We start from the raw sequence: 18,282 nt of genomic DNA on the forward strand, positions 1-18,282 counted from the left end.
TCCATGCGTTTATTTATTCCCAAACCTGCACTGGAAGCAGCCCGAGTGCGAGAAGCCCCCTCTAATTTTAGGGCTTGAGCTCTGCTTGCTGTATATACCCTGCACTAAGTCCCTCCGTCCCCCCCAGAAACTCTTGCAAGTCTTTTTTGCGCTTACCGCAGAAAAGCACAGGAAGACAAGCAGAAGCCTCAATCCTTGCAGAGACTGACATCTCCTTGAAAGTACTTGAAGGAACAGGGTGGGAAGTGCTGGGAAGCAACAGTGAGGGAGTCATAAAAAAAAAAAAAAAAAGGGAAACAAAGCCAATCCTGAAACAACACTGCAATGCCTATTTTTTTCCCTCAGCAGCCTGGGGAATGCACAGCCTTGCACAAGTTCAGGTCTCACCTCCACAACAGAAGAAGAAATTTAACCACCTCAGGAGACCTTACATAAACTGACAGCTAAGCGGGAATACACCTAACAGTAGATGCTAACGCAGGAGGGCAATCGCTTAATTCTTCCTACAGATTTGGAAACCTGAGCCAGCAGTATGGGACAGCAGTGCCCGTCGTGATTTGGCATCCAAGGCTCCAGGAACCCTGCAAGCAAGGCATCCAGCTCCCTGCAGCGGCAGGAAGTGCTGCCTCCCTCCTCTCCCTGCAGCATCCTCGCCAATAAAGATGTTTGCTGAGCAGCCAGGGTCTCGGACCTTAATAACCACATTTGAGGAACCTGAACCTGTAACCCCCACCTCGGTCAGTCAAGTTAATTAGAAACACGTAATCTGTGTGTTTGGACCAATCAGTCCCTACATAGATTTGCAGAAACAAATCAGGCAAATGTGTACTTTTCTCTTCTTTCTTTTTCTTTCTGAATTAGCTTCTTCCTCTGAGAAAACTCTGCTTTTCTAGGTAACAGGTAACCAGCAAATGATGCTAAAAGAGACACATTCTCATCTTAAACTCCTGATTAAGAAGCCTCAGATCCCACAATGTTTTCCTCATTTAAAGCAAACAGGAAAGGACAGAAATGGAAGCAGAAGCTTTCTGTAAAACACAAAATTGTAACAAAAGTCTCAGCCTTTGCTAGCTTATTTCAATCTTTAGTATGTGAAAAATAAACTAAATTAATTAGCACTTTGCTCTACTGTAACTTTACAACAGTTTTGATGTAACAGCAACATTGTCAAGGAACAATGAAAAGTTTAAAGTTTGATTTAGATTAAAAAAATAAACCAATGCATTTCTTGTAATAACTGTAATTTAAGGCATGCTCCCACAAATATTTAGCAACTCTTACAATAAAAGATTAGAGAGCAATAGTACACAGTGCTGTAAAAATCATACTTTCTAAGAAAATAATATAACATGATAAAATCATGTAAAGTTTTTCCTAACGAAGTAAATCCTTAGCTCAAACATGCATTTTCATGCCTCCTTTAGCGACAAAGACACACAGCAGACACACCAAAGAATTGTCTGTACCCCAGCTTTGAAGTTCTAGTAATGTTAATACTAGCATATTAAGCCCTATAACTTCTTATTTTAATCATCCCTAGAAGCCTGTGTATATTTTTAACATTGGTAACGAGCCCTGCTATTTCTCCTATTCCCATCACTTTTATGCAGGCCCGCTGTCAGTAATTGCTGCTCTCCTGCCTTTCAGCTAATCATGTTCTTACCCCACCCAGCAGTGTTTGGAAAGGTGTAATCTCCTGAAACACGAGTGCTGCTGATGAATAGGAAATCTCCCTTTGAAAGAGTTTATTAGCAGTGGCAGGTGAAGCAACCCCTTTAGTCAGGTTGATTTCTATACTTGAAAAAATTCACAAAGGTTTCTTCTATTCAGTATCCCCCATTTTTTGCATCTCTTAAATAGTGTGTATGTTTTTTTGTTTGCTGGTTTGGGGTGGTTTTTTTTTGAAACACCTTATCAGAAAACAAGCCTGAAATAACACTAGGAAGTTATAAACACAAAAACTGGATTTTTAAAACATTTCCTGGGAGAACTCACAGCTTTAGGAATGTATCCCCGCATGCCTCAGGCGGTATACAATGCTTTTGTTGTAATTATGCATTTTAATATTTGCATTACTATGTGCGTGTGCTGGGAGTTCACATGGTAATATGAGGATGAACCATTCCTTCACACATTCTATGGAGAGAGGCAGGTTAGCCATCATGGAAAGTTTCTGTGTGAGCTTGGAGAGTATGTCAGAGAGCCAAGACATCTGGGAACAAGAGGAAATTCTTGAGAGCTGTTTGTATTTGGACCCATCAAGAATTAGATCCAAAACAGATTCAATGTGTAAAGAAGCTCAAGTAAGCTATGAAAACAGGACAGAGCTAGCAACGGGGAGGAGATCACTGCAGTCCCATGTACATAGAAATGACTGCTTGCAAGGCTTACAGACAAAATACAAGCATGCAGAGACATGATGCCTGTAGAAGCAGAGGCCTATATGTATTTTTTAATTCAGCAAAGCCGTATGGTTCCCCTCTACATATATTTGTAATAGTGGGATCAGCAGGAGATGAAAGAGTAAATAAAAGAGATGAAAGAGTAAATAAAATTATTCAGCAGGGCTACAAGTACAGCTCCTTTTTTCAATCTACTGAGAACAAATATTATGCGTTAGCATTCAAGTGAACAGAAATTGCACACGTTTTTGACCATATTAATATTTTCTACCATATTAATAGACGTCCTACATTCCCAATGGTTCACCTGGTTAGTGGTCCTACGAATCATCAACTTTTCATCATTCCCAAATGAGAAGTTTTCCAGCAAGGTGCTTTGAGGGCTGACCACGATAACTACTCAGGACCTCTGGGAACCAGCGTCGTGTCCCAGCTAAACTCTTCCATCACCTTCATCTTAGCACACCTGAGCCCCTCCCCAGACTGCATCAGAAAGATGTTGCCAGCTGTCATCTGCTGCTCCTCCGCACTCCACTGCAGAGGGAAATGCAGAAGCCATGGGCTGTCGCCTCTGGGTAGGCAGACTCTTCCTAGGAGATGGGAAGGGCACTATGTAACTTGATGGCTAGCTTGCAAGCAGCAATGCTACAACTCAAGTGATACTTATTAACTACGCCAAGAATAGGAATTCTATAAAAGAATAAAAAAGGCTCAATAGCCAAAGACACATTTTCATACTTAAATTCTGACACCTCACAGACACGTTCTTTAATATGTTATCCAAACTACTTGTGTTTAATTCTAGATTCGTATTGTTCTATGCTGAAATGCATACATAACACCTGTGATGTAAATAATGGGCAGCAAGCATACAGTTAATTTGTTAATTTTTTAGAAAGCTTCCAGTGGTGCAGATATCCACAAAAGGACCTAAGATTTTGTCATAAGAAAGAAGAAAAAATATCAATATATTATACCTGGCAAACGGCTGTTCCAAAAGCTCTGAGTAAGAACTGAATTGATTAGAGGCAAAACACCAATATATACTGAATAAAACGTGTCAGCCAGCACTCAGCAGAGCTGAACTTTGAAACCATTTAAGCTTAGTTGTACACATTTCTATACAGAGGGAATAAAACTGTCCCCAGTCCAGTTTCCTTCGGGACTTTTTCCTTCATCGAGCACTGAATTACATCAGGGTATTCATTTATAAACCTTTCCAAGTCTCTGCTTTCAAGTATATAATATTAAAAATAAACATACTTGCTCTTAGAAGCTAGACTCCCAGTCTGCATTGTCTCTGAAAGGAACTGACTGGAGAAGAACATTGTATGAGTCTGGGGAGTCTTTATCAAATATTCGGTTAAACCTAATTCCTGAGAGAACGTGAATTTTTAAATATCATTTAAATGTACAGGGGTGCATTACCTCTGCTTTTTTTTTTTTAATATACCACTCATTTTGAATACATGATGCTTTTGTTTATGAATAGACAAAGTTCATTACACACATACACATTTTAAAGACGATTTAATGTGAGCTTGACACACATACTAAAAGTAGTTTAAAAACAGTTACTGTAACTGTTTAATGAGTTGTGCAAGACATGGAAGGGGTTGGGATTGCTATTTTCAATCCTTTGCTCTAGAGGCATAAAATTAATTAAATGCAAGTTGAAAAGCAGAATAGCTACTGCCCAGAAAATGCAGAAACATATCAAAACAGATGCTTAGAATTTGTTATATTAACTTACAACAAGTATACACCAGGCCAAACAATGGGAAGTCTCTTAAGTCTGCTTACATTTCAGAAGGAAGGACACAAAATAAAACAGACTGGTTTTGGAATTAGAGTTCTTCAAGAAAATTTTAGGCAATTACAGTTGTATGCAACTGCCGTGGCATAAACTGAGAGTTAAAAGGTATTGTACCACAGCTCCATTTTCTTAACAAGCAGAAAGGAAATGTAGGACAGACTGCTTTAAATTTTGATTAACTACAAAATTACCTGTGGACTGAAATTAGTGGAAAAGTGTTCAGGTTGCCTTACCTGGCAAAAGCAGTCACGGCAATCCCAGTGAGATCCTCTAACATTAGGGCTAACAAAGGAACCGTATGAAACTCACGCATTATATTTTTACAGGTGGTAGACACTGGAAGAGAACAGACGATGGCCACTGCAGGAACATATTCTAAAACGGCTCCTGTTAGAGTTCCTTACAAAGGGATCTACTAGCGGATGAAGCCACTCCTGAAAAAAGATGGGACGGATGTCTCCAAAGTCCTGCAGCTTCTGTTCACAGGCAGGGACACACAGAAGGGAACTACTCAGTTAGGAGATCATTTCAAAAGCATTAACTGTCTACAGTTAGCTCATTTTTTTTTTTTATGATGAATTCCCAAACATCTTCAAAAACATGCCTCGTACGAGCCAGAAAAAATCCCCGTGCTAGCAAAAGTATCAGGCCTAAATTGGACACCATAAGTAGAACAAAAGACAATAGGTCACACCTGAAGATGGAGCTTTCTGGCATATCTTTATTTTGCTTTTACCTGTTCCTGTTATTAACTGTTTAGCTTTACAAAACAAGCAAACAAACCCACTAATTCTGTAGGATGTTGCTCTGTGTTTCCTCACATCTGTTAGGACTTCAGCAACAAAACAAGGCTTTGCCTGAAATACCTCAGCTACCAAACTTGTTGCCTCTTCTTTGTAAAACATGCAGGAATGAAAGGCAAAATTAAACTAATATGTATAAAATTACTCAGTAAATGACAGATGGAAATGCTTCTTAAGAAGCAGTATTTGTAGAACACCGCTCATTCTGTCACACATCAACATGGATCATCCTCCTTCAACTCCGCTACCTATACACACCTACAGGCAGTAAGATGCTGACTAATGACAAACCCCCTTTTTTGTAAATTTAAAAATTACTTGCATACTGAGTGTGATTCTGAATGTAAAAACAGAGTTATAGCCAGTTTTCAGAGCCTATGCTTCCGTGCTTGAAGACACAGGAGAACACTCTCCCACTTGTTGAGGTCAGAAAAGAACGTGAATTTACTTGAATGTTTCTCTGGCCAAACCACTCTGCACATCCTGTTAAACACTAAAACATTCCTCATTTTACAGGTAGCTTCTTTGCTCCTGAATGTACTCAGAGAACGTGGTCCTAAGCCATATAAAGGGCTGCATTCAGCTGGTACCTCCTAGTCTGGCATTTCAGCGTTTCTGTCCTACAAAATATACTACCCTCAGGCATTCTGTATGCCAATTGGTTTCACCTTCTGTAAAAAGCAGTAGTGTCATTTCAGTGTTACACATTCACTTTACTCTTTCCCGCACTCCTTTGTTTTGTTAAGATAAGAATGCTTCAACTACAACCACAGCTGTAATTAGGTGCTTACTGAAGGCACGTTTCCCCTGAAGTTCAGCATGCCTTTGTTTCAGGGATTTATGAACACAAATTGTAAACAAATCCATTTACGAGAACATGAAATTCATCCTCTTATAGCTCAGTTCTGCGAGGTTCTGAACACAGGTGCAATACCTCAATGTCAAAAAAACCACACATGAATAAATTAAAAAAAGACTGATATATTTCATAATTCAAGTTCTTATACTTGTAAATGCAGAATGACTTAACCATCGCTCTAAATAACTATTTTGTTTACTGTACAGAACGAATTCTTTTGCTTTAAAGTACTTCTGACTTGGGTGTACAAATTATATGATTAAATGCTGTCTGCTCATTTAAGGAAGATCAGTCAAAAGTGCCACACTGGCATCAACAAAAAAAAGTCGTGCGAGCCCCATCACTGCTACATGTAAATTCTTTTCAGAAATGTCAGGAAAAATGTAATGTATAGACAAGAAAGCCTTTTCAAAAGACCACTAACATTTGCTTAGGGATACTGTGTGCTTTCTGGAGAGGAATATGTACAATATAATATACAACTCATGAAAAAAGACCAAGTGAGCGTGGTCTGAGTCTCTAAGCTCCATGGTGTAACCATTAGAATATAAAAAATATCCAGGAAAAAAAAAAGATTTTCAGATATTTTCAGGTTTCCACAAGTTTTCACTTACCCCCCAGATTTCAGAGCGTGTTCTTGACAGGACTACGGAATGATCCATGCTGACGGTTGCGATCACTCCGAAGCGCTCTGGCCTGCCACCATGCCCATCAGGCTCTGCAGACAAACGTCTTCCAGATGCAAAAAGATGGCAAGCCTGCTGTGCACCTAGGCAAGTCGTTCTCAAAGCTAATCACCCTGTTAAGTTAGAAACGAGCTTCTCAGGCCTTACATAACCAGAACCAAAAGCAGAGATCTCTCTTTACCACTTGATTGACGTGCCTAGTTTTATGTAACGCTCCACGAGCAGGCTCTCGCCTGCTCACTGACTCCCTTTCCCCTGCTCGCACCACGAGTAGTCCTCCAGGAAAAAATCTACCGAAGATGATATCCTCTTTGCTCTGCTGAGGTGCTCCTGGATTAAAACCATTCTCCACCTTCTTTTAGGTAAGCTAAGCACATTGAACTTTAAGGTTTTCTCTGTTTGACATTTTCCTCAGCCTGCAAATCATTTTTCTGACAACCCAAGGCTCTAATTTTCAACATGTTCCTAAAAACGCAGATGCTGCACGCAATGTTCTGAGTGAGGCACAGCTGAGAAGGACATCAGAAGTAAAACCAGCTCTCCTTGCAGTCACGATTTTCAGTTTTATAAATCTCAAGGCCACTTCAGCTCATTTTGCTGTGATGTTACACTAGGCGCTCTGCCTGAATAGCTTGCTAAAACCTCTAGATCCCTTTTATAATTTCTTCTTTCCAGGTTTCTATACCACTTTCGTTGAGGTCAGATCTGCACTCCTCACCCCTCAGTGTATAGACAAGTTGCAGTTTTGACTGTACTTGGGAAGTGTTGTTGTTTTGTTTTGAGGCTACTGTGTGAAGTCACTCAAACTGTCATCTACGTCTTTCCACAATCTGTTGTCTGCCAATTTCATTAACAGCAAATGTATTTATTTCTAAATCATTAAATAAAGTGTTGAAAAGCCTTCGATGGGATGCCCTCAATACCTTCTGTTGAAATATTTCTATTCAGTGATGCTAGAAAACGACTACTTTTTGTGCATGACTATTTTTAACATGAGTTTTAATGATACTGTGCCTCAAAAAAATCTTTAGACATAATTGTGCACTATTAGATCAGCTCCCTCTAATGCTGTCACAGGCACGGAAGACGAAGGCTAGACTTATGCCTTAAATCTCCCACTCCAGCACAGGATCACCAGCCACAAAGCAAGGTATCACGGCTCTGCCACCCACCTCCCCTGGCCCCAAACCTGTCACCCCAGGCCTCCTCCTGATCACAGCGCTTCGTGAAGCTGGTCCGGAGCTGCTTCGGTACGCCGCAGGTGGGCAGGTGGCAGATGGCTCCGCAAAGTACGTCCTGGTGCAGCGGATATAAAAGGAGAGGACTGAACCTTGAACTACAAGGTTACACATTTCGACAGCATTTTTGAGAGACGTCCCCAGCATAAGCATTAAAGACCCCTTCCTTTCCTGAAATGCTTGAACGATACTGCTAGATCTCTGCCAACAGAAGCACCAGCTGCAGACTTCGGTTGGCATCTACTGTACATGAATATACCAGAGTTGTAATAGGAAGCCACTAAGTTTCTTTCATTCTCATTTGAATAACAATACCTGCCAGGAGAACTGTGTGTCAACATTTGGCCACTGCCAGCATTAATTCTCGTATAGATTTCTCTTTAACAATTTATATTTTTGTGTTTCAGCAGCCACTAGAACATACATAATTTAGGCCACCTTCTGCTCCCAGGCAAAAATAAAATTATGACAAGCTACGTTACAAACCTCATATTAGTTATGATCTCTAATGAGAAAATGTTCTTACAGTCACAGTAGAAAATGATACAGGCCATCAATACCAAATTGTGAACTCCAACATTACATGTTGCACACACATTTCGACACATTCAAAAAAAGTCTACTGCGGTTCTTTGCACACAGTTGCCCTAATTGGCATTTTTCATAATTCATCAAATGACTAAAGCTAACACTTATCTAGACCTCACGCTAAAGCTGTTGATTATGAATAATTAAATTTACAGCTCCCTCCACAAAAGCAAAGGTGAGCCAGACTTGGGCAGTGGCCTGCAACTACCCAAAGGGGTAGCGTGTGCTCGGTGTGAAATGTGCGTAGGGGTGATATTCACAGGTTTGCATTTGTATTCCTTGTATATGCTTAGTAAAAAATAGTAATAACAATAGAATGCCTCCTCCTGCACACAGAACATAAAGGAGAGGAAAAATACCCTAGAAACACTAAGACTGAAATGCTGACAAATCTTAATCTCCAACAAGAAAAGGTAGGCTCAAACCTAAATAAACATGCCCCTCCATTTTTACAACATCTTGTAAAAATCTGCAGTTGTCAAACCCTGGAAGAGTTTCTGGAATTAATCCCTTTTTACCTCATCTCCAGTCACATTCTTTTCAAAAATATTCAACAAACCCTGATTATCTCAGCATGAATGGAGGACTGAGTGTTGTGAAACTAGTACCAGGGTATAGAGCAGCATGTCAGGACTGCAGGACTCAAAGAAAATAACCAGACATAAATGAAAATTAGAGACAATGTAAATTGGAATTTCTTTAGCCTACCGATGAGACTGGATGCTACCCATACAACATTTGCTCAGAAAACACAGCAGCCAGTGACTGGGCCATCCACACAAGACCACTGACATTACACTAAGACGCCAAATATCATCCAACCAAAAAAATTAATCCAAAAACTAAAATAGCATACCAAAAAACAACCAAACCAGAGTCCGAAGCAATGAAACGCAGTGGGTACCTAGACAAGTACATGTTCACTACTGACTAAATCTGGTCATCAAGAGTTTCTAAAAATTTTCAGCAAGTCAGATATATACAAATATGCGTGCATCTATACAAACGTAAGGCAAAGCACAGCATTTGTGACAACCTAAGATGTGAAACAGTGCTTACTTCCCCCAGCCAACAAAATATATAGGGAAATAAAATCTTGTTGAATAAGCATAAAAGTAGAAGGAAATTTGCTTGCAAATTTTAAGGACCAAGTGATTTTCATCTATTCATCCCTCAGGTACTTTTAACTAGTTCAAAAGACCTTTCTGTACATTCTTATGAACCATATTAATTTATCTAATAGTCTCATCAGAATACTTCAAGGACTACTTTGCAGACAGGTTTCTATCAGATGTTTTTTCAGATATTCTTATAATTATTTCCATTTTTAAAAAGAAATCAGGAACAAAGAAGAAAATGTCAGCATTTATACCCACAGAACTTGAATTCCCACAACTACATGGTATCAAACAACTCGTCTGCATAGAAGAAACCAGGTAGCACATGCAGCTAGCTGGCACTGGTTTTTAGGTACACACCGCCTTACTCTCACTGAAGATTTCAGTGGCCTGTTAGGCAACGCCTTCTGTCATCTGCTTACCGTTGGCACTTGACAAGACAGAACTTTACGACAGTAAGAATTAATTACTGGTGCTTATTAAAGTACTGCTACAGTATGGCAGTTCCAAACCAAACCATTACCAGTAAAAAGCACTGTCATTCACTTATAAAATGCCATTGTAACTACCATTAAAATAAATAAATAAAAACAAAACAAAAAATCATGTTTTCACTTGCTAGAAGCAGAGGATGTCAATAACAGAACAGAGGTTAGATTAAAATACCAGTGGCGGTCCCACATTCTTCCACAGGACTTACAGCTGCACTTTACTGAGTTAGATTAATATTTTGTTCCTCGGTTACAAAGAACAGTCTATCTGTTGACTTGTGTCTTTACAGTTACCTGAAAAACCATGTTCAAAATATTTTCAAGAACTACAGTTATAATACAGGAAATAATTTTTCCTCTTTCAAAAAAGCAATTGAGAGTACATCATGTTAGTAGTGATAATCATCAAGTGACAGGCAATATAGAATTGCTCTGTAATTGCTCTTAAATACCTGTTTTCTCTCAAAGACTTTTAGTAGGTTTAGTTAAACAGATCATTAGGATGCAGAAGCGTAACTTATATAATAGAGTTTCTTTCAAAATTATTATATAAATGATGCCATTAAATACAGCTGAAACAATACCAACTTACTCACGTGTGTGAGCTTTCCCCTGTCTCTCTAAAACATTTTTTTATGTCCAACAAAAGAGAAAAGTAAAGAGGTAGCTGAAAACATTCTCCATCACTACTACTGTTGCATCTTGCCTGTACAAGTATTTTCCCACTTGGCAAGTACCTTACCAAACATAAACACGGAGTTTGCTTGCTGTACTAAAACTGCCGAGTTTTGATTTTGACAAATCACACCCTGATTTAAAACCTGCCTACCTGACACGGTTTCTCCCTACCAGATCCACACAGTTTCTGAGAGTCAGCAAGCTGACCTCTTCTCCCCGTCCCTTGCTTAATGTAAAGCGATGATGAGGAAAGCAAGCATTTGCTGCAAGCCTGTCCCGGATCCTTAAGGTAATGCCCCCACATGGCCACGGCTGAAGAGACGCAACACATGCACAGAGCACAGCCACCTACATTGCACAGAGGCATCACCAAAACAGGCGGAGAAGGACGGTGGGGTATTTCAGTGCTCTCGTGGTTTCGCTCGTGGCACACCTTCCTCCTCGGTTCCCTGAGAAAGGGTTTCCATTGCTGACTGCACAGGAGAAATTCGGAGTTTGGCTGTGGCACAGAAAATAGCTACTGAAAACACGGAAAGCATCACTGAGAGGATAAAGGATTTAGAGTAGGCTCTTCCAGAGCCATATAACTGGAGAGAGCCTTCAAATTCATTCTGTTTTAACAGGGAAGTATGCAAATGAAGATAAACTTTATTCACACACCTGCATGCAAACATACCAATACATATGCATATTTCTGTAAGGATTGCAAGGGGGGGGGGAAGAAAAAAAAAAAAAAAAGAAAAAAAAAAGCACACCTGGAAAGGCCAGAAACCTCTCAAAGAATTTGCCTAGCTGCCAAGTTTGCATGGAATGGATGTACTCATAAATCCACTGGTGAATACATTACAGCCTATTTCACAGCAGCAGAGACTTTAACAACAATTCCTAATGAACAAACCCAAACAAAACATAGTAGAAACGGAGCCTCTCCCTACAGGCAACAGGGTACTGTAGTCACCCATTGCCACTAATCACCAAAACATCTGGCAAGGGAGACTGAGCGGTGCTTCATACAGAATATTTGTAACCTGTAACTTGTGAAAAAAAAGTCTTTAAAATTAAGCATGAGAGATACGGAAACTGTAGGATCACTGCTAGCAAAGCATATTAAATTTCCAGCACATACATTTTGTTCTTTTTTCTTAGAAGTTGGCCAAACATTTGCTCTACTTGTTTCCAACTGTCTGACGGAATTTTTGAAATTGCAAAATACATGTAATTATGAGATAACTAATGCATCATATAATCAGTCAACTCAGATAAAGAAAACACTTAAAAAGTCAAATATCGTCCTGACTGTATCTTTGGCACGCTACAAGAAGAAGAATGTAAATATAAATGAACCGGCAGCATCTGGAACAGATCTGCTTTCAGAGACTAATTCTGTGATATGACAGATTATTTAGAAATCAGTAACATAAAGACAAGTATATACGTTTTTGTGGTATTCTTGCACCATAAGAAATTATGGAAGGATTATCTTCCTTCCCAAAACTGAATATTACTGTTTCTTTAGAAGAATTTGCCTTGTAAATAACTTCTGTTGAAGAATTATTTTATCCCACCACTGCATTACTTTTGAAATAAACAGAAGTACCCCGTTTCAAAAAAGTCTGAAAAAGTCCAAGTCATTACACATGTTAAATACAAGCTGTACCTTTGAACACACACACTTTCTGAAAAGCAATTCATATTTGTTGAAAGATACTAAATAAAGTTTATGTTTAATGTAAACTACTTGTAAATTATTGTTAAAAATGCAGAATCAAAATTTCTCTGAAGCAGCACAGGCATAAAAATATTTGCCTTCTGACTATACATCAGCTATGGAAATTCAATGAAATTCACTGTTTTCATTAATTATATATTTAACAGAGATTCAGAATACGCCTGCTGTGTTTCGGATCTGTAGGATCAAAAATACTTCTGGGAGTGGAGAAACAAGGCCCTGCTATTGTTTGGCACCAGAATACAGATTTGTGTAGCTCCTACCTTATACGCTTAAAATTTTGTATGTGCTGGAGTCATTTATTTTTATGACTAGCCTGAGGTCAAAATCAGAAATTAAACTTCTGCTGTGGAGGAATTACCTTATTTAAGTGAAGATGATAATTGTGAGACTATTCCACTTCAGGCACCTGGCGTAGTAAATTTTTAGTGCGCTGCATTTTAGATAACTGCGAAGTTCGGTATTATTTAAACAAGAAAACGCAGCTTTCCAAAAGCAGCATCAAGTCTCCTAATCTTGGCTCGATCCCCGCTGCAGGTGTGCTTTGCCTTTCCGTGGCTGCAGCTGGCCGAGATTTAACACACATTAGCATGAAAGCAGGTAGCTCAAGGAGGGAGCTGAATTTAGCTTCAGCTGGATGAGCCGCCAAGAGAACAAGCAGAAATACTCGCGCTGGTTAGCCCAGGCCCAGATCTTACTGCTGAAGCTGCGATAATTGATAGAGAAATCGGTGGTTAATAATCAACTCATCACTACCACTGTGACACTGATGAGTACGGCATACCGTTATCACAGGAATGGGAGCAGAAAGGTACGACTTGCTCGAGTGATTCTGGGGAGTGACAGCGCCCAGGCTCCCCAGCACGCCCATCAGCCCCCCGCCTACCCCCGGCATCCCCTCTCCGCCACCGGAAAAGCCTGACAGTGCTCCAGGGACCTACACAGGCACCACCACTCCTCACCCCATGGGAAGAGCACGGGAGAAGAGACCGAAAGACAAAAGGAAGGCAGCCCGCAGGGAAGGGATTGCTAACGAAGCCCGCTCGCAGAGCGTGCGGGCAGCGGTGCCGTGCCGGGCAGGCAGGGCATTCACACAGGCTCCGACCCGAAGCACGTCGCGCTGCCTTTGGCTTACCCACCCCAACCACTTACTGCTCTCATCAAGGAGCCCTTCTTCATACGTTTCTGCAGAGCCCCGCCGATACCTCTGGACCCACGCAGGCGTCCGTACACCTTCATGCAAGGGGCATGCAAGCAGCTTCTTCCCTCCATGGTCGCACTTGCAGCCGGGAGAAGGCTTTTTATCGTTGCAGGCTGGACAAAACAACGAGATTAGCCGGAGCCTGCAGAATCGGAATTTACAAACACGCACCCAGCGCTGCTCAGGCAGTGTTTTTCTGCAGACCAAAGCACGAACGAGCTCTGCCATTTGCGGTCCGAGCAGAGATCTGACTTCTTGTTAAGTTCTGGCTGATCAACAGCAGCTGTGACCTTCGAACAAGCTCAGCTTGGCCAGAGAGCCAAGGCACCCAGTGTGGAGACGGAGCTCGGACACGGTGCAGCCCAGTCTCACAGTCAGTGAGAAGCTCCCTGCATTTTTTTTTATTTTTTTTTTAATACCTTACATACCTTACATAAAACATAATAAGAAAAAGAAAATATAGCCCGGGAACAACACCCCTGAAAAAGCTCTTCATAAACAAGCATATACATGGTAATCAGTCTGTATTTCCACTTCTCTCAGCTGACAAAAAAGCAAAACTCAACCTGCAGTGCTGGGCTGAAGCTAAGTGTTTATTTCCAGAACAGCTCACCCAAATGCAAAGATGCAGACAGTTAGGAAACCTTGGCAAATACAACTCTGACTTTCTGATCCAGAATTCCACCTTGCCAAGTGCTCTGTCAGCACAGGCACACACACAGCCACCACCTCCTCATTAAAGGGAGGACACCGAGCTCTACAGGACAGATCAGTAAAGCACTTTTGGGTACTCTCTGATGTCAAATCTGCTGCACTGGGACCTCTTCCCACGACTTCTGAATAAGCTGCACAGGGGGCATTTTAAAAATATTATTATATATATTTATTTATTCATTAAAGCTTCAAAAACACAAGGATCACAGACCTAAGTGGCATTCATTTGGAAAAAGTGTTCACAGACAGTGACTCAACTCACATAGATCCGAGCTGATATAAATAGAAATTTAGGCAAAGGGAAGCAGTATTGGAAATCTGACAGGTACTCCCAGTTTAAGAGCGGCTGGTTTTGTTGGTCAGCTTTATGTCCCAGACTTCAGGGTCCCAAATGCCTTTTAAAAGCATAAGTATCAGGGGACAGCTGGAATACCTGCTTTTTGTTGTTAGTTGTGGTGGGTTTGGCTCGTGGAGGAGGTGGAGGGTTTTTAGTTTGTTTGGTTTTTAAAACATTAGTGGAAAAATCCAAAAAATCTTTACCATTTGTTTTAGAGCTCAAAAAAAAGTAGTAAATCAGTAGTAAGAAAACATTATTTTGCATATCAACATTCTAAAATAATTTACATCTTATTCAAAAAGCCTAGTCATGTTTGAAATCCTTTGCTTTTATATATATACACATGCAAAACATCTCTCATTTCTTCCAACAGGTTTAATGTTATGTCAGTATCAGATTTTACGAATTTACGGCATGGAGGGAGAGTACATTCAGCATTGTTACCATATTTAAAATAACACACTGAATTTTAGGGCACACACTTTTTCCTGCCTCTGTGATATCTTCTTGCTTTCAACAGGTTTCAATCTACTGTGTTTGTTTTTGTTTTTAATTTTTAATTATTATTTTGTATTTCATAATAGCCAAACAACTTAAAATCTAAGAATAGGTGTTTTTCCTTGTGTTTGCAGATCTAAATAATTCAGCAACATCAACTGGTAATAACTTTGCTTCCTACCATTTAAGAATATGCTTGAGGAAAGAAAAGAAAAAACACCACCCTACTCTCTCTGATATTTAAAATCATTTTTTCCTCTTGGGCTCAGAAGACAATCAGCATACCACACACTTATTTTTAGGAATTTATTTTGAAGTACATGACTTCTCTTCATTTTTTTTTTCTATTTCCTCCAGAAATTTAATAATTCATAATACTGGGGGTATGACAGAACTTTCTGGTCTTTGATTTTATCTGTTTTCCAGTACTACAGGGCACTATTTGATTTAAAAAATATATATATTCTTCCTGTTGACACTTCAATAAAAAGCAACCATTGTCTTACTTCTCTATAAACTCCTTCATTTATTTCTTGCACCTAGATCTTGACTAGATTGTGGTATATGGGAAGTCAATCTCGTGTCTTTATTTAGGTGTCCTACAACACAAAATAAACCCGCAGTGTCAAATTAGCTGTCTCATTCATCGGTGGCGCCAGTTCTGTGGGTTTCTGCTTCTTACTCAAGCACAGTGGAAATTAAAGTGAAGCTATGAAAGTCTTTCATTTTTCCCTTTTTGTTATGAATTTATCTTATTTTTAGCTTTCCCCTTCAAACTCTTAAGGGCAGCCAGGAGAAGCTCTCCTCCGTGCACTGCCTTCCTGCAAATCAAAGGGAGCAATTCCCCTCGATGCCGCAACGTCTGAACTCCTCTGTCCAGGAGAAGAACCGAGAGCAACTGTTCCACACCTGCCAGTGCTCAGCGCTGCCAGAGCAGAACGCGAGATTTTAACCCAATTTTGGCAGAGACAGATTTTTTTAATTTTTTTTTTAATATTACAAACCAGAATTTTGCTGCAGAATTTTTCAGCCTTGTGTGAAGCTCCGATGAGAGACAGCTACGTGAGCATCGCTTTGGCCTGCTCCCTGACCACACGAGGTCCCTGCAGCCAAAAAGAGACCAGCAACCCTTCATCTGAGGTGCAGTATCCAAGCAAACAGCCCCCTCTGGGCAACCACTGCCGAATCCACCAGAGTACAAATACAATCCCCCTTTGGTCTTCCAGGGACAAGGGGAAAAAATAAAATATATTCTTCCTAAACAAGGAACATCTCTTGCTTTCCTGGGAGCACACCAGCATGCCAAATCACTTCCGAAGTCAGATCACACCATCAGCCAATCTCAAGTCTCGGTGCAACTGAGATCATCAACCAGATATTTAGCTAAATCGTGCTAATTACAAGTTTCCGTACTAAAAGAAAATAAGCGTCATTAATAGTAACTGCAGAGTCTTCGCTGCCCAGATGGAGCTCAACAGTAGGCAAACGCTGACACACGACCAGGCCGAACGTGGAAATTTCAGAACTACGTTTACGAAGCGTGTATCCGACTCAGTTTGCCCACACACTGATGCGCTGCGTGACGGAAGGGTTAAAATTCTTCCCCTGGGGCAGCGGACGAGAAGAGCTGTGGGCAGCACCCGCTAGAGCAGGTCCAGGCTGGCATGAGCTGGATAGTCTTCTACATTAATCATTCAACACGGGGCTGCCCAGTCATCACTTGTCACCTACGTAAAGGAAGGGCATGCGAAAAGAGTTCATGAGACACGTCTCTGGCTGCTGAGGATTCGGCTGCTCCACATATACTGAGGCGGATGAGATGCTGGCCGTGCCCACCAGGTAATGCCGGTAATGCTGCCGGCACAGGCAAAACTTCTTCTTTAATCTCTGGCTCCAAAACAGAACGTGCTGCAGCCATATTGACTAACGAACATAACGAACATAACGAACATTGCTGTAGGATGCCTGCTCCGTCCACCCCTCCGACAAGGCTAAACCTTGAACAGGAGCCCAAGCCGTTTGGTGAGAAGAACCAAGGGATGACCAAAGGGAGCTGCCGAACCCCACAGTCTGGCCTCCAAAAAGTGGTTCATCCTTGAAAAAAAAGGCACTCACTGGCACTTTGTCATCGCCATCCACACCTTCGCTTGTCCCTCAGGGCACGGACAGGTGACAGAAGCCTGGAGGCAGCGGTGACAGCTCTGGCGGTGCTCCCACCTTCAGGAGAGAACCCTCCCTGCTTCGTAGGTATCTTTTTACCTGGATTTCACAAGCAGTATCTTCAGCTTCCTTATGGTGGTTCACTCGCACGCTTGCAGTGCATTTTCTGGTTTTGTGGTTGAGGGTGTTGCTTTTTTTCTGGTTTGCACCATGCAGACCTATGTCTGACTTTCCTTAACGGCACCAGCTGCTTTGTTAAAAAGTATTTAAAAAAAAAAAAAAGTAAATCACAACCACTTTTGTCTCCTGCCTTGGTTAATAGTATGTACTCATAAGCACCGTTCCTGTAACTTTGCAATTGTAACGAAATGAACAGAAAGAACTCATGTACAGCCAGAAATGCCTGAATTACCTGAAAATCCAGACCGTACAGGTTTGGCGTGCTATGGCTACAACAAACAGGTGGGATATGTTCAAACTGCAGTCTATCAAAGCCAGAAGGGTTCCCAAGGATTCTGCTGGTTTGTTTTTTTTTTTAACTAAGCTTGCTCTGGACAATGTTCCCATCCAGACGGGCGAGGGGAATAAACAGCAAAACATGGGCGACATCTGTACAGCTGGGTGCCTAGGATTTAACGCAGCCGGTGCGATCTGAGAGGAAAAGCAAAGTCAAACAAGCGCACACAGATGCGTGCAGTTATCAGGAAAAGGACGCGTCGCTACAACTCCTCAGCGAAGCAGACTTCTTATCCTCAACTCCTGCTCGCTCGGCCCTGGCAAGCCGCCCGCTGGATACTTTCTCCCACATCCGATAACTGCATCCGTCTTCTTCCCAGGGCAAGCGAAGCTAGCGCTGCTAACCCCTGCTTGCCATTGGAATTGAGCTGGTTATTGGCGATGGATTTGCACCAGAGAAGTGTGCTAAGGTGAGCAAGTGCCAGCACTTGCAGCACGGGCTTTGCCA

The 18,282-nt window shown here is 41.1% G+C and overlaps 1 protein-coding gene and 1 long non-coding RNA gene across 7 annotated transcripts in view; both read right to left on the reverse strand.

Moving 5' to 3' along the window:
* Positions 1-6,488, reverse strand: part of LOC308185044 — a 34,474-nt gene extending 27,986 nt beyond the window's left edge. For 2 of the 3 annotated variants that reach the window (XR_013943084.1, XR_013943085.1), the window contains exons 1-2: positions 1,571-6,488; positions 157-1,418 (exon numbers count right to left, since the gene is read on the reverse strand). This is a non-coding gene — a long non-coding RNA (uncharacterized lncRNA). The remainder of the gene's footprint in view (positions 1-156; positions 1,419-1,570) is intronic. The other variant, XR_013943083.1, reaches the window with a different exon arrangement.
* Positions 1-18,282, reverse strand: part of MCTP1 (multiple C2 and transmembrane domain containing 1) — a gene marked incomplete at its 3' end in the record, with an annotated part of 270,851 nt that overhangs the window by 223,120 nt on the left and 29,449 nt on the right. The window lies entirely within an intron of this gene.

The sequence above is a fragment of the Anser brachyrhynchus genome (genome assembly GCF_964034855.1).
Source record: "Anser brachyrhynchus genome assembly, chromosome: Z".
NCBI classification, from domain to species: domain Eukaryota; kingdom Metazoa; phylum Chordata; class Aves; order Anseriformes; family Anatidae; genus Anser; species Anser brachyrhynchus.